The 14,521-nt window shown below is 38.5% G+C and overlaps 1 protein-coding gene across 10 annotated transcripts in view; it reads right to left on the bottom strand.

Moving 5' to 3' along the window:
- The window catches only part of CAMK2D (calcium/calmodulin dependent protein kinase II delta), a 345,149-nt gene that overhangs the window by 209,140 nt on the left and 121,488 nt on the right, over positions 1–14,521 (bottom strand). The gene's annotated exons all lie outside the window — the stretch shown is intronic.

Genomic DNA, 14,521 nt, shown 5'->3' with positions numbered 1-14,521 from the left:
AGCCTGAAATTTCTCCAAGGAGAGAATTCTTTCCAAGTAAAGAGAGAACTGGGCAATTAATATTGACCCAGTAATTAAATGTGAACTACAGTATTTTCTCTATCTCTTTGATAGGAAGAGAAACCTTGGTACATAAAATCCATAATTTTAATGAGAGGAAAAAACCAGTAACATCGAGCACAACAGGACATTAAGTCCAATACCAGCAGTCATAGCTAGGTAATGACATTTGCAAATCAGTTATAAGCTACATTCACAAAAATGAGATACTCACTGTTTGTTTCCCTCAAAAATTCTGACACCAAGGTACAACCAGCATTATACTACTTTGTTTCTATGTATTAATTTAATAAACATTTCTTGAGCACCAATTTGTGCCAGCAAACTTTCTAGGCATTGAGGAATCAACAACAAACAAAACAGTCTCTGACCTCACTTCCACCCATCTGGGAAGACAGCCAAGGCATTCTCCCCACATCTGTCTAGAACAAAGTTGCATCAGTGACTAGAATGTGCAGGATCTTCTGAAGTTTAGAAAACCAGACTCTCTACCCGACACATATATACCTGGTCTTGTAATTATCTTCACATAATGGTGATAGTAATGAAAAATCAGAGGAAGAAAGAAAAGAATCTGTGTCCTTATAGAAGCTTACCAACTAAGCAGTGGTAAGGGGTTCACCACTACTTAGTGATGGTATAACAAGCAAATATTTATATAAAGATATACTGATGGCTTACACAGTATAAGAAAGCATTTTCTGGTAGATTTTCAAAAAGTCTGACTTGCAAGAAAGCACTAATCAAAAACAAGGTCTTTCCTTTGATAACTACTTATATTTCCTCTTGGTATACATAAATCTAAGTCCAAAGATTTCTGAATGCAGATTATATTCTCAATCCAACTTAGGTGGCAAGAATATTACCATAACAGTTTGACTATTATTACAAACACAAGAGAGGAGTCCAAGATGGCAGAGAAGAAGGAAACCTTAATTTCATCTGGTCCTAGGAATTCAGCTAGATAGCTATAAAATCATCCTGAACACCAGCAAATTCAACCAGAGATCTAAGAAAAAAATAGATGCAACTCTACAAATAGGAAAGCAACCACTTTCTGAAAGGGAGGAGGCGCAGAGAAGTGAATCCAAGGTGATATATGGGAAGATAAAGGAGGGGGAGAGATCCTCTGTAATCTGGCTACCAGAAAGTGATATAGCAGTGGAGCACAAATCAGACTTTTAGAAGTCTGCTCTGGTGAGGGATGTCCTGGCCTGAAGGTGCTCAGGTGGTGAAGAGCAGAATCCTAGGTGAGACAGACTGCTCTCGGGATCCTCAGGGTCACTGGAAGGCTGGGGGTGATTGAGTGCAGCAGAGTTCCCAGGCATTGGAGTGAGGAAGCTGGCTGCAGTGAGCCCAGGACTCGGGTTGCCATAAACATCCAACTGTACCATAGTCAGGTGACTGCTCTCCAATCAGGGGCCCAACAAGTGGCAGAACCAGTGAGACCCTCCTTCCTCCCCCAGAGGAGTGGCATGGGTGTGCCCCATAGGAGTTTGCTGGGTTTGGAGACCCAGAGCAGGGTCTTGTGCCAGAGATAGTAATGCTTGGTCACAGGCTAGAAGGGCACAGACTATGGACAGAGACCAGGGAGACAGGAGTAATTGACTGCTTTTCTCTGAGGGCTCATTGAGGAGTGAGGCCCAAGCTTTTGGCTCTAGGACCAGAGACTGGGAGGCTGCCATTATCATTCTTATCCTCTAAAGCTGCTCAGAAAGCCTTCATGGAACAAAAGCCACATACAGCAAATTGGAACAGATTACTTAGCCTGGCCGCCTGGCAAGGGTGGTGAAATTCCACCAGGGGACAATGTACTTGAGAATCAAAACAACAGGTCCCTCACCAAGAAGATCAGGAAGAACATCCCACCAAGACCACGTTTACTGATCAATGAAAATTGCAAAACTCCAGCACTAGGGTAATATAGCACATAGAATTCATGGTTTCTTTCTCATGTTTCTTTAGTCTTTACAATTTTATTTTATTTTTTCTCTTTCGTTTATCAACCAGTTTCTTATTTTATCAGCTCTTCTCTTAAATCTTTTTTACTTTTCATTTTTACAGTTACATTCTATCCTTTCACTGTATTTATTTTATTTTTGTATATATAGAAGTTTTTTTTCTTTTCAATTTTGCAATGCAGCTTCTTCTAACAGGCCAAAATACACCCAAAATCTAGTGTATAGCTTTGTTCTATTCATCTGTTTGATCACATTCTCTTTTTTGCTCGTTTTTTTGTTTGTTTGTTTTATTAAAGTCATTTTTAATTTTCATCTTACAGTTACATTCTTTCCTTTCAATGTATTTAATTTTACTTTGGTATATATGTAAGTATTTCTTTCCTTACAATTGTAAAATGTAATTTCTTTGAACAAACAAACCAAAATACACTCAGGATATGGCAAATTGTTCTCACCTGTCTGTTTATACACCTTACTTTTTTGTTGTTTTTTATCTTTTAATTTTCATTTTTACAGTTACATTCTATCCTTTCATTGTATTTAATTTTATTTTTGTACAAATATAAGTTTTTCTTTCTTTATAATTTTGGGATCCAATTTTCTAACAGACCAAAATTTAAACAGGATCCAGTGTATTGCTCTATTCTATTCAGCTGTTGATGATATTCTCTCTCTCTCTCTCTCTCTTTTTTTTTTTAATTTTCAGTTTCAGGGCTCTTCTGATTTGTTTAGTGTATATTTCTCTGGATTCACTGTTGCCATATTAATATTTTGTTCTTTTGTTCACCTATCCTCAGGGAAGAATGACAATATAGAAAACTCACCTGAAAAAAAGAGAACAAGAGGCAGTACTGACTGCCAGCGACCTAATCAGTATTCACATAAGTAAGATCTCAGAATTAGAGCTCAGAATAATGATTATAAAGATACTAGCCAGGCTTGAAAAAGCATAGAGGACCCTATAGAATCCCTTTCTGGAGAAATAGAAGAATTAAAATCTAACCAAGTAAAATAAAAAAATCTATCAATGAGATGAAATAAAAAAAATGGAGGCTCCAACTGCTAGGATAAATGAGGCAGAAGAAAGAATTAGTGATATGGAAGATAAAATGATGGGGAATAAAGAAGCTGAGAAAAAGAGATAAACAACTATTGGATCACAAGGATCCAATGTGAGATCACAAGGAGAGAATGTGAGAGATAAGTGATACCATATAGCAAAACAGTATTAGGATAACTGGGATCTCAGAAGAAGAGCAAACAGAGAGAGGGGGGCAGATTTTGGAGCAAATTATAGCATTCATTTCCCTAGTCTGGGGAAAGAAACAGGCATCCAAGTTCTAAGGCACAGTGAATGCCCCTCAAAAATCAATAAAAATAGGTCAACCCCCAACATAATAGTGAGACTTGCAAATCTCACAGCCAAAGAGAAAATCCTGAAAGCTGCTTGGAACAAAAGGTCTGTAACCTACAAGGGCAGAAACATTAGATTGGCAGCAGACCTATCCACAGAGACAGGGCTGCATTGGTGGTACAGTGGTGAGCATAGCTGCCTTCCACAGAGACAGGGCAGACCAGAAAGCTCTGGCATGATATATTCAGGGTGCTACGTGAGAAAAGTATACAACTAAGACTATTTTTTATCATAGGATGTCATTCACAATAAAAAGAGTGATAAAAAGCTTCCAGGACAAACAGAATCTAAAAGAATTTGTGATCAAACCAATCCTACAGGAAACATTAAAAGGGATCTTTAAAGCAAGAGAGAGACCACAAAAGAACAGAGATAATATACAGAAACAGTGACTTTACAGGTAATACAATGGTATTAAATTCAACAGTTACTTGGAATATAAATGGGCCAAATGCCCCAATCAAAAGACAAAGGGTATCAGTTTGGATAAAAAAGCAAGACTCATCAATATATTGTCTGTGGAAGACTGATTTTAGACCCCAAAACGCCCCCAGATTTTAAGTGAGGGAGTGGAAAACCACTTATCATGTTAATGGACACCAAAAGAAAGCTGGGGTGGCAATCCTTATAACAGACAAGTTAGATTTTAAACCAAAGACTATAGTAAGAGATGAGGAATGTGATATAGTACTGTGATACAGCGATACCATAATTAAAGGGTCTATATCAAGAAGATCTAATAATTGTAAATATTTATGCCTAACATGGGAGCAGCCAATAATATAAACCAATTAATAAAAAAATTAAAGAGGAGCGCCTGGGTGGCTCAGTGGGTTAAAACCTCTGCCTTCGGCTCAGGTCATGGTCTCAGGGTCCTGGGATCTAGACCTGCATCAGGCTCTCTGCTCAACGGAGAGCCAGCTTCCTCCTCTCTCTCTGCCTACCTCTCTGACTACTTATAATCTCTATCAAATAAATAAATACAATCTTAAAAAAAAAAATTTAAGAAACACATTTATAATAATACAATACTGCAAGAAATACTGGAAAGATCATCTAAACAGAAGATCAACAACAAAACAAGGGCTCTGAATGACACAATGGACCAGATGGATTTCCCAGATATATGGAGAACATTCCATCCTAAAACAACAGAATACACATTCTTCTTGAGTGCACATGGAACAGTCTTCAGAATAGATCACATCCTGGGTCACAAATCAGGTCTCAATGGGTATCAAAAGACTGGGATCATTCCCTGCATATTTTTGGACCACAACTCTTTAAAACTGGAATTCAATCAGGATACTGGAAAGAATTCAAATACCTGGAGGATAAAGAGCACCCTATTAAAGAATGAATGGGTCAACCAGAAAACTAAAGAGGAATTTTTTAAAAATCATGGAAACAAATGAAAATGAAAACAACTGCTCAAAACCTTTGGCATCCAGCAAGGCAGTCCTATGTGGGGAACATACATTAATATAAGCCTTTCTCAAGAGACAAGAAAGGTCTCAAATATACAATCTAAACTCATACCTAAAGGAGCTGAAGAAAGAACAGCAAATAAAACCTAAACCCAGCAGAAGACAAATAATACAGATTACAGCAGAAATCAATGAAATAGAAACCAAAAGGACAGTAGAACAGGTCAACAAACACTAGGAACTGGCTCTTTGAAAGAATTAATAAGACTGAAACTCCCCTGACCAGACTTATCAAAAAGAAAAGAGAAAGGACCCAAATTAATAAAATCATGAAGAGGAGAGATCACATACAACATTGAAGAAATGCAAACCATTATAGCAACATATTAGGAGCCAACAAATTAGGCAATCTGGAAGAAATGGATGTATTCCTAGAGATGTATAAACTACAAAAACTGAAATAGAAAGAAATAGTAAACCTGAACAGGCCCATAACCAGCAAGGATATTGAAGCACTAATCAAAAACCTCCCAAAAAACAAGAACCCAGGGTCAAATGGCTTCCCAGGGGAATTCTACGAAACAAAGAAGAATTAATAACTATTCTTCTGAAGCTGTTTCAAAAAAGATAAATGGAAGGAAAACTTCCAAACTCTTTCTATGAGGCCATCATTACCTTGATCCCCCAACCAGACAAAGACCCCCACCAAGAAGGAAAATTACCCACTAGTATCCCTGATGAAAATGGATGCAAAAACTCTCACCAAAATACTAGCCAATAGAACCCAACAGTGCATTGGAAGGATTATTCACCACAACCAAGTGGGTCTTATTCCTGGTCTTCAAGGGTCACTTAACATCTGTAAATCAATCAATGTGATATAATACATAAATAAAAGAAAGGACAAGAACCATATGATCCTTTCAATAGATGCTGAAAAAGCATTTGACAAAGCACAGCATCCTTTCTTGATTAAAACTCTTCACAGTGTAGGGATAGAGGGAACATAACTCAATACCATAAAAGCCATCTATGAATAGCCCACAACGAGTATCATTATCAATAGTGAAAAACTGAGAGCTTTTCCCTAAGCTCAGAAACATGGCAGGGATGTCCACTATCACCACTGCTGTTCAGCACAGTACTAGAAGTCCTAGCCTGAGCAATCAGACAACAAAATGAAATTAAAGGCATCTGAATTGACAAAGAAGTCAAATGCTCACTCTCTGTAGATAACATAATGCTCTATGTGGAAAACCCAAAGACTCCACCCCAAAACTGCTAGAACTGATACAAGAATTCAGCAAAGTGGCAGGATATAAAAATCAATGCACATAAGTAAGTTGCATTTCTATAGACTAACAACAACACAGAAGAAGAAGAAATTAAGGAGTCAATCCCATTTATAATTGCACCAAAAAACATATGATACCTAGGAATAAACATAATCAAAGAGGAAAAGAATCTCTATTCAGAGTACTATAGAACACTCATGAAAGAAATAGAGGAAGACACAAAGAAATGGAAAAACATTCCATGCTTATGGAATGGAAGAACAAATACTGTTAAAATGTCAACGTTACCAAGAGTAATCTACACATTAAATGCAATCCTTATCAAAATACCATCAACTTTCTTCACAGAGCTGGAACAAATAATCCTAAAATTTGTATAAAACCAGAAAAGACCCCAAATAGAGGAATTCCAAATAGAGGAATGCTGAAAAAGAAAACCAACAACTGGTGGTATCACAGTTCTGGACTTCAAGCTTTATAACAAAGCTGTAATAATCAAGACAGTATGGTCTGGCACAAAAACAAGACACATAGATCAGTGGAACAGACTAAAGAACTCAGAAATAGGACCCTCAACTCTATGGTCAACTAATTTTTGACAAGGCAGGAAAGAATATCCAATGGAAAAGAGACAGTGTCTTCAACAAACGGTGTGGGGAAAATTGGACAGCCACATGCAGAAGAATGAAACTGGATCATGGCTTTACACCATACACAAAAATAGACTCAAAATGGATGAAAGACCTAAATGTGAGATAGGAATCCATCAAAATCCTGGAGAACACAGGCAGCAACTTCTTGATAGACACATCTCCAAAGGCAAGGGAAACAGGCAAAAGTTAACTATCGGGACTTCATTAAGATAAAAAGCTTTTGCACAGCAAAGGAAAGAGTTGACAAAACCAAAAGTAACCCACAGCCTAGATTCACAAATAATGTATCAGATAAAGGGCTAGTATCCAAAATCTATAAAGAACTTATCAAACTCAACACCCAAAGAACAATTAATTCAATCAAGAAATTGGCAGAAGATATGAACAAACACATTTCTCAGAAGAAGACATACAGATGGCCAATGGACACGTAAAAAAAAAAAAGCTTAACATCACTTTTCATGAGGGAAAAATAAATTAAGACCGCAATGAGATACCACCTCATACTAGTCAGAATGGTTAAAATTAACAAGTCAGGACACAAGATGTTGTCAAGGATGAGGAGAAAGAGGAACCCTCTTACACTGTTGGTGGGAATGTAAGCTGATGCAGCCACTCTGGAAAGCAATGTGGAGGTTCCTCAAGAAGTTGAAAATAGAGCTACCCTGTGATCCAGCAATTGCAGTACTGGGTATTTATCCCAAAGATACAAATGTGGTGATCTGAAGGGGCACCTGCACCTCAATGTTTATATAGAAGCAATGTCCACAATCGCCAAACTCTGGAATGAGCCTGGATGTCGATCCACAGATGAATGATTAAGGAAGATATGGTGTGTATATATACAATGGAATACTACTCAGCCATCAAAAAAATGAAATCTTGCCACTTGCAATGACATCAATGGAACTAGAGGGTATTATGCTAAGTGAAATAAGTCGATTAGAGAAAGATAATTATGATATGATCTCAATCATATTTGGAATTTAAGAAACAAAACAGAGAATCATAGGGGAAAAGAGGAAAAAATAAAACAAGATGAAACCAGAGAGGGTGATAAACCATAAAAGACTCTTAATCACAGAAAACAAACTGAAGGTTGCTGGAGGGGAGGGAGGTGGGGAGATGGAATAAGTGGGTGATAGACATTAAGAAGAGCACATAATGTACTTAGCACTGGGTATTATATAAGACTGATGAATCACGGACCTCTACCTCTGAAACCAATAATAAATTATATGTTAATTAACTGAATTTAAATTAAAAAAATAGAAATATAGCAGAAAGTAAGGTCCTTTCAATATCTAAAATCTTATGATTTAGATAGGGAATTACACCACAAATAATGGACAGGATGATAGGGTTTTTATATATTGAATTTTTTTTTAAAGATTTTATGTATTTGTCTGACAGAGAGAGCACAAGCAGACAGAGAGGCAGACAGAGAGAGAGAGAGGGAAGCAGGCTCCCTGCTGAGCAGAGAGGCTGATGCGGGGCTTGATCCCAGGACCCTGACTGAGATCATGACCTGAGCCGAAGGCAGAGGCTTAACCCACTGAGTGACTCAGGTGCCCCTACATACTGAATTTCTAAACCTCATTACACAATGAGGTGGTCTTTTATTCAATTTTATAGATTTTTTTCAGGAAAACTAAGGAAAAAAATCTTGTTTCTATAAATATAAGTTTTACAAAGATCCAGGACTCCAAAACAGGTCTGTTGTACTTAAAAGCCAATACTTTTAAACTAGTCTTTAAAAATATGTCAGTATGTTTCAGGGGTACAGGTAAGTAAGTAAGTACATAAATAAATAAATAAAGTATGTTACTATGTCAAGTATTTATATTTAACCCCTAAGGGAAAATAGTTTGGGCATAATATGAATCAGGAAGTAAAAAATGAGAACATAATTGTGCTTACACTTTCTAGGTCATATCTTTTTCGATTTTACAGGAACTCTACATTTATGGTTTATCTGTTAAAGCTATAGCTTATCTGGAATAAGTGAGAAGGAATGTTCAGCAAATGTGATTTATGTTGTAAACTCTGCTAATGCAGAGCCACACAGCCATGTCTGTTGTTAAGGAAGGTACCCATCCTGGCTGGTTTGTACTCAGGCCATACTAGTTGTTGAATTATTTTAAATTCCTGGTTAATCTCAACTCCTGATTTTCCATCTCTAGCCCCAAATTCCCACTAACCTGCAGACTCATATGTAATGTCTTATTTGACATCTCCACCTGAAGATTCATTTGTCCATTTGACTTTATGTGTAATGAATCCTCTACTCTCCCAACATATCCCAACCCTGCGCCATGCTCATTTCCACCTGGGCACCTCTATCCTTAGAGTTTTTCAAAATTTATCTTTGAGTCCCCTCTATCTGACAACCACACCACAACATACTCAGTTTCACCTTCAAAACACATCCTGAATCTGACTGTGATGCCCTCTCTCCGCTACTGTTGCTCTGACTCTTGACTCATCCCAGAAACTGTCCCTAACTGGTCTACCAGGCTCTGCTCTGCCCTTCCAGGCCACCAGCAACATAGTAGCCATGGTAATTCTCTTAAAACAGAAGTCAGATCAGCTCACTTTTCTCCTCAGAACTTTCCAAAACCTTTGCATCTTAGCTTAGGCTGTCATAACAAAATACCCCAGATTTGGATAGCTAAAGCAATGTGGTAAGCTCTAGAAACTGGGAAATTCTAGATCAAGATGTTGACATATTTGGTTCCTGGCAAGAATTCCTTTCTTTGCTTGCAGAGGTCAGCCTTCTCAGTGTGTCCTCATGTGAAGGGGGGCAGGCAGCCCTCTAGTCTCTCTTCCTCTTCATATAAGGGCATTAGTCCCATCCTGAGGGTCCACCCCTCATGACCTCATGTTAATCTAACAACCTCACAAAGGCCCTACAAGTACCACCACACTGAAAATTAAGGCTTCAACATAGGAATCTGAGGGAGACACACACATCTAGTCCATAACACCATCTCAGTAGGAAAGAAAGTGAAGGTCTAAAGCACAACCTGAAGGCCCCTGTCACCTCTCTGGTGGTGTCGTCACCAACAACTGCCTGAGCCCTCAGTCCACACCATACCATGCCACAGGGGCCTGTGTGCTACTCTCAGCCGTGCCAGGCAAGCTCCCAGCTCACTAGCCTTGCAAGGCTCTTTCCTCCTCAGATACTGCTATCTGTTCTCTCACTTCCTTCTGGGTTTGGCTCCCTTATCACAATTTGTTTATCCTAAGCCCCTACCCTCAGAATAAGGCCTAGAAATTTTATCAGTTTTGTTCACTGCCATATCATAGGTATTTATCATAGGTTTTACTCTTATTTACATAAGAGTAAATAACATGACAACAAATATTCAACAAGTATTTGCTAAATGGATGAAAAATTAGTAAGGCTGATTTTGTAAGCCAAGTATAATTCTAAACCTGTAATGATTTTCCTATAATTACCAAAATAGTTCTATATCTGAAATGGAGCATGTCCTCAATTTTATTTTTCAAAATAACATAAAACATATCAAGCAGGACAAGAAAGTTGAGAGAGAATAAAGCATTAAGGGGAGTTATTTTAAATCCTATTAACAAGTTTCATAAACTTATGAGCCCTTATCTTTCTTTCCTTGGTTTCATTCGTGTTTGGTTTCAGAAATCCTCATTCAAGAAGTTAAGTGCATTCTTTTGTTTTGGTTTGGGCACATAATTAACAATCTTTAGCAGCCAACAAACAATAATCCAACTATTCAGTAGGTCCTTTGAAATCTATCATCTATAGATATACTCTGATATAAAACTTAGACACAAATAGCTATAAAATATCTATCAGGTAGGATAAAATCTGAATTTTCTTTCAGAAACTACAAAAGTGTAAGTTTTTACCTGTAGGTTGGTTTGCAGGCCTTTAGTGTGTAGGCCCTGGCTGACTTGGCAAACAAGAGTTGCAATGTTCTTGAAATAATAATCAATTTTAAAATTTCAGACAAGGACTCTGAGTCTCTGAACTGGTTCCCTAAGGTTCTATGCCCACAAGAAAGAATAGCAACCCTGTCCCTGTGTTCCCTTAACTGGATGTACAGCTCATTATCCTCCCTCTCCCAAATCACTTCTTGGTGCCACCTGATTTGTAGCTGAAAAGCCTGACCCACCAGTCACCCTAAATTCCAAAACCTCCGAGCAGAAGGTATGAGCTAGTAGTGTCGGCAAATAATTCTGTACATTTGCATGGGCACAGTATAAAGAAATTTAGATGAAGAAAAGGGAAAACAGACTGGGAAGATGAGGCTGAAAACTACACAGCTGAACAGAAACACAGAAAACAGCTGCAATTAAACAAGTGTGTTGGGGGGGAACGGGAGGGGGACACAGAAAAGAAAGAGAGTATGAGAGCAAGAGTGAGAGGTGTTTGGAGGAAGTGGCCTGAGGATGAAAGTACCAGACAAGACGTGTCCTCTTTCCTAAGCTGTGATTCCTACTGGGGTTATCTCCTTAGGGGGAAAGGTTGGATACTTACAAGGAGCAGAACACAATGTTCTCTCTATTCTACAAGGTGTACTTTTAGAAAAACAGAGGTAGGAGGCAATGGATCAGTTTATGGCCTTAATAAAGACAGATTGTGAAAAATTAAGAATTTCACCCTCACTAAGTAGATACCTGCTTCTAAAAAGCAAACTCATCAGGGCTATGCTCCTATCCAGCTTTTGTTCAAGCAACTCTAGAGAAGGTACTATTTAATCTGGGGCACCTGGGTGGCTCAGTCAGTTAAGGATCCAACTCCTGGTTTCGGGTCAGGTCATGATTTCAGGGTCATGAGATGGAGCCCCATATTGGGCTCTGCACTCAACACAGAGTCTGCTTGAGATTCATTCTCTCCCTGCCCATCTCCCCACTCCTGTGCTCTCTCTCAAATAAATAAATCTGCCCCCAATTTGACCTAGCCAACAGGAAAGGAATGACTCAGACAAACAGGGATAATCCAAAGTGCCCTGTCAGGGGCAAAATGTGGTAAGGGCAGCACTTCCCATCTGAAGTAAAAGATAACATTTTCAGCTACTTCCTCCCCTTCCCAGGTAGCCAATGACCTAGGCTCACTGTGAATCAGACAAAAATAATAAATATAAAAATTCACACTAAATTGTGAAAGCAACATAAACAGACATGATTATTATGCCATAGGTTGTGCTGGACTTAATGGCAACTTAGGTGCTAGGCCCTGAAGAGAAAATGCGAATGAGGTCCCTAAAGCCAATGAATTAAATCTGGGGGGAGTATGCATATATACATAGGTATACATAGGTAATATACAAGAGTAGCTGTTTGACTGCCCAGCTCCTCTGTGAAATTTTAAAAAGGTAGCCCTTGCAATCAGCCTGACTCATCCCTTCAGCTAGGCACCTTTGTACACTGAAAACCTTCCCCCAGACTACCCATTAGAGGTGTCAAGGATGGCAGAGGGTTGATGGCAGAGATAGGCCTTTAAAAAAAGAATTAAGGAGGGCACGTATTGCATGGAGCACTGGGTGTGGTGCAAAACAATGAATTCTGTTATGCTGAAAAGAAATTAAAAAAAAAAAAGGATTATCTATGCTTGGGGGTAGTGAGTGGGGTAGCAACTTCCCACAAAAGCAGTATAAGTAAAAAGGCATGTAGAAAAGATGGAAAACTTAAGAGTCTGGGGGTAGAGGGAGGAGGAGGTGTGGTCTATATCGCTGAAGAGTAGAGAAAAATTAAGGAAACTGAAATGTAAAATATTTTTGCAAAGTTGGAATTTTAGAATTTAACCTGAGGAGATAGAGAACCATGGAAGGTTTTTAAGGGAGGAGTGACATATCTGATCTGCATTCTTAAAAGCCCCCTTCTCTTAAAAGCAAAGTGAAGAATTGAGAAGAGCAAAGGTTTATTAGAGCCTATCCTTGGATATGTGGATAAAGATGAGGCAACAGATTTAAAAGTCATTTAGGAGGGATGCCTGGGTGGCTCAGTTGGTTAAGCAGCTGCCTTCGGCTCAGGTCATGATCCCAGCGTCCTGGGATCGAGTCCCACATCCGGCTCCTTGCTCTGCAGGGAGCCTGCTTCTCCCTCTAACTCTGCCTGCCTCTCTGTCTGCCTGTGCTCGCTCTCGCTCGCTCTCTCTCTGACAAATAAATAAATAAAATCTTAAAAAAAAAAAAACTCATTTAGGAACTTAAGTAAGAGGAATTGTTAAGTAATTAAATAAGTCAGGCAAGGGAAAGAGAGGTGGGCAGGATGATACCAGGTTCCTGGCTTAGGTAAGGCTACAAGGTAAGGCGGGGAACCCAAGCAGAGGAGCAGGTTTGGGTGGGCGTCAGGTGGGGCAGCAGTGGAAAAGGAGTCCATTTTATGCATGGTATTACTATTAAGGTACCAGTACAGCACTCAAGGAAATATTCCACTAGGTATTAGGAAACACATCTGGACAGAAATACTAAACCAGTAAAAAATAGGTTTGGGGTAAATAGCAAATGAATGAGATGTTCTGAGTAGATTTAAGAGGCAGACAAAGGAAGAACTCAGGGCGATTGAAAATAAGTTGTTAGAAACAAAGAAGAAATCTAAAATACACAATGTGTTACCAAAGCCAAAGCAGGTGACTCATACTTGCCACTACAGAGAGATCAAGTAAGACCAGAATCTAAAAGGTTTCACTGAACTTAGTAACAAGGAGGTGACTGCTAATCATGAGGAAAGCAGTTTCACTGTAATGTAAGAGAAGAAGCCTGAATGCCCAAGCTGAGGAAAGAGAAACAAAGTGCTTCTTTAAAAAAGCACAGAAACAACTATTCAGTGAGAAGGAAATGGGGAAGAATTACTTAAATAACTGATTGTTTAAATAATTTTTTAAATAGAGAAGGATGATTACCCAGCAATATCCCTAGAAAGGACTCCTTTCAACTTCTATGGTTTGGGGAAAACATTGCTCCCTCCTTAAATCTTGTCCTTAGAGGTGCTCAAATCTAACCAATATCCTACATAAAACATTCCACAGACAACATGAGACTGTCCTCTGTATATCTAATTTGGGCACTTAACTGCATGCACTTTTAAACTGTTGAGTATTTTCATGTGCAAATGGGAACTTCCTGTACAGGGAAGTTACATGTCAACAATATTTGGTGGCATGTAGGCCATATCCTAGGGCTTTATTTAAATAAAAAGCAATGCAGCTGTACAAAGAGCTCACATAGCTTTGAGCAGAAGAGGAAGTAAGGAACAGAAGGCTTGTATAGTAGAAATGTGAACTTTGGAATCAAACAAATGTATTTGAATCTTGGTTCCACCCTTCATAAACTAAGTCACCTCAGGCAAATTAATTAATCTCTTTGAGACTGAGCTTCTTCATACATACAAGGAACATAGCAGGTGCTCAATATCTATTGAACTGAATCAAAAAATGGAGAGGATAATATCTATAGAGTAGTTGTTGGGGAAATTAAATATTAATATTAAATTAATATTTAATTCAATATTAATATTAAAATAATACTAAGCATAATTATGAAAAGTGTTTAGACAATGGGTTTCGGTTTGCAAAATAAACATAGGGATAAGGATAAAAATGTGAATGAGAGGGTGGGGGGGGGTCAGGTGAAATAGGTGATGAGGATCAAGGAGTATACCTGTGATGAGCACTGGCTGATGTACGGAACTGGTGATTCACTAATTTCTACACCTGAAACCAAGACTA

This window comes from Neovison vison, chromosome 11 (assembly GCF_020171115.1).
Source record: "Neovison vison isolate M4711 chromosome 11, ASM_NN_V1, whole genome shotgun sequence".
NCBI lineage: Eukaryota > Metazoa > Chordata > Mammalia > Carnivora > Mustelidae > Neogale > Neogale vison.
This window is presented reverse-complemented; position numbering and strand designations above follow the sequence as displayed.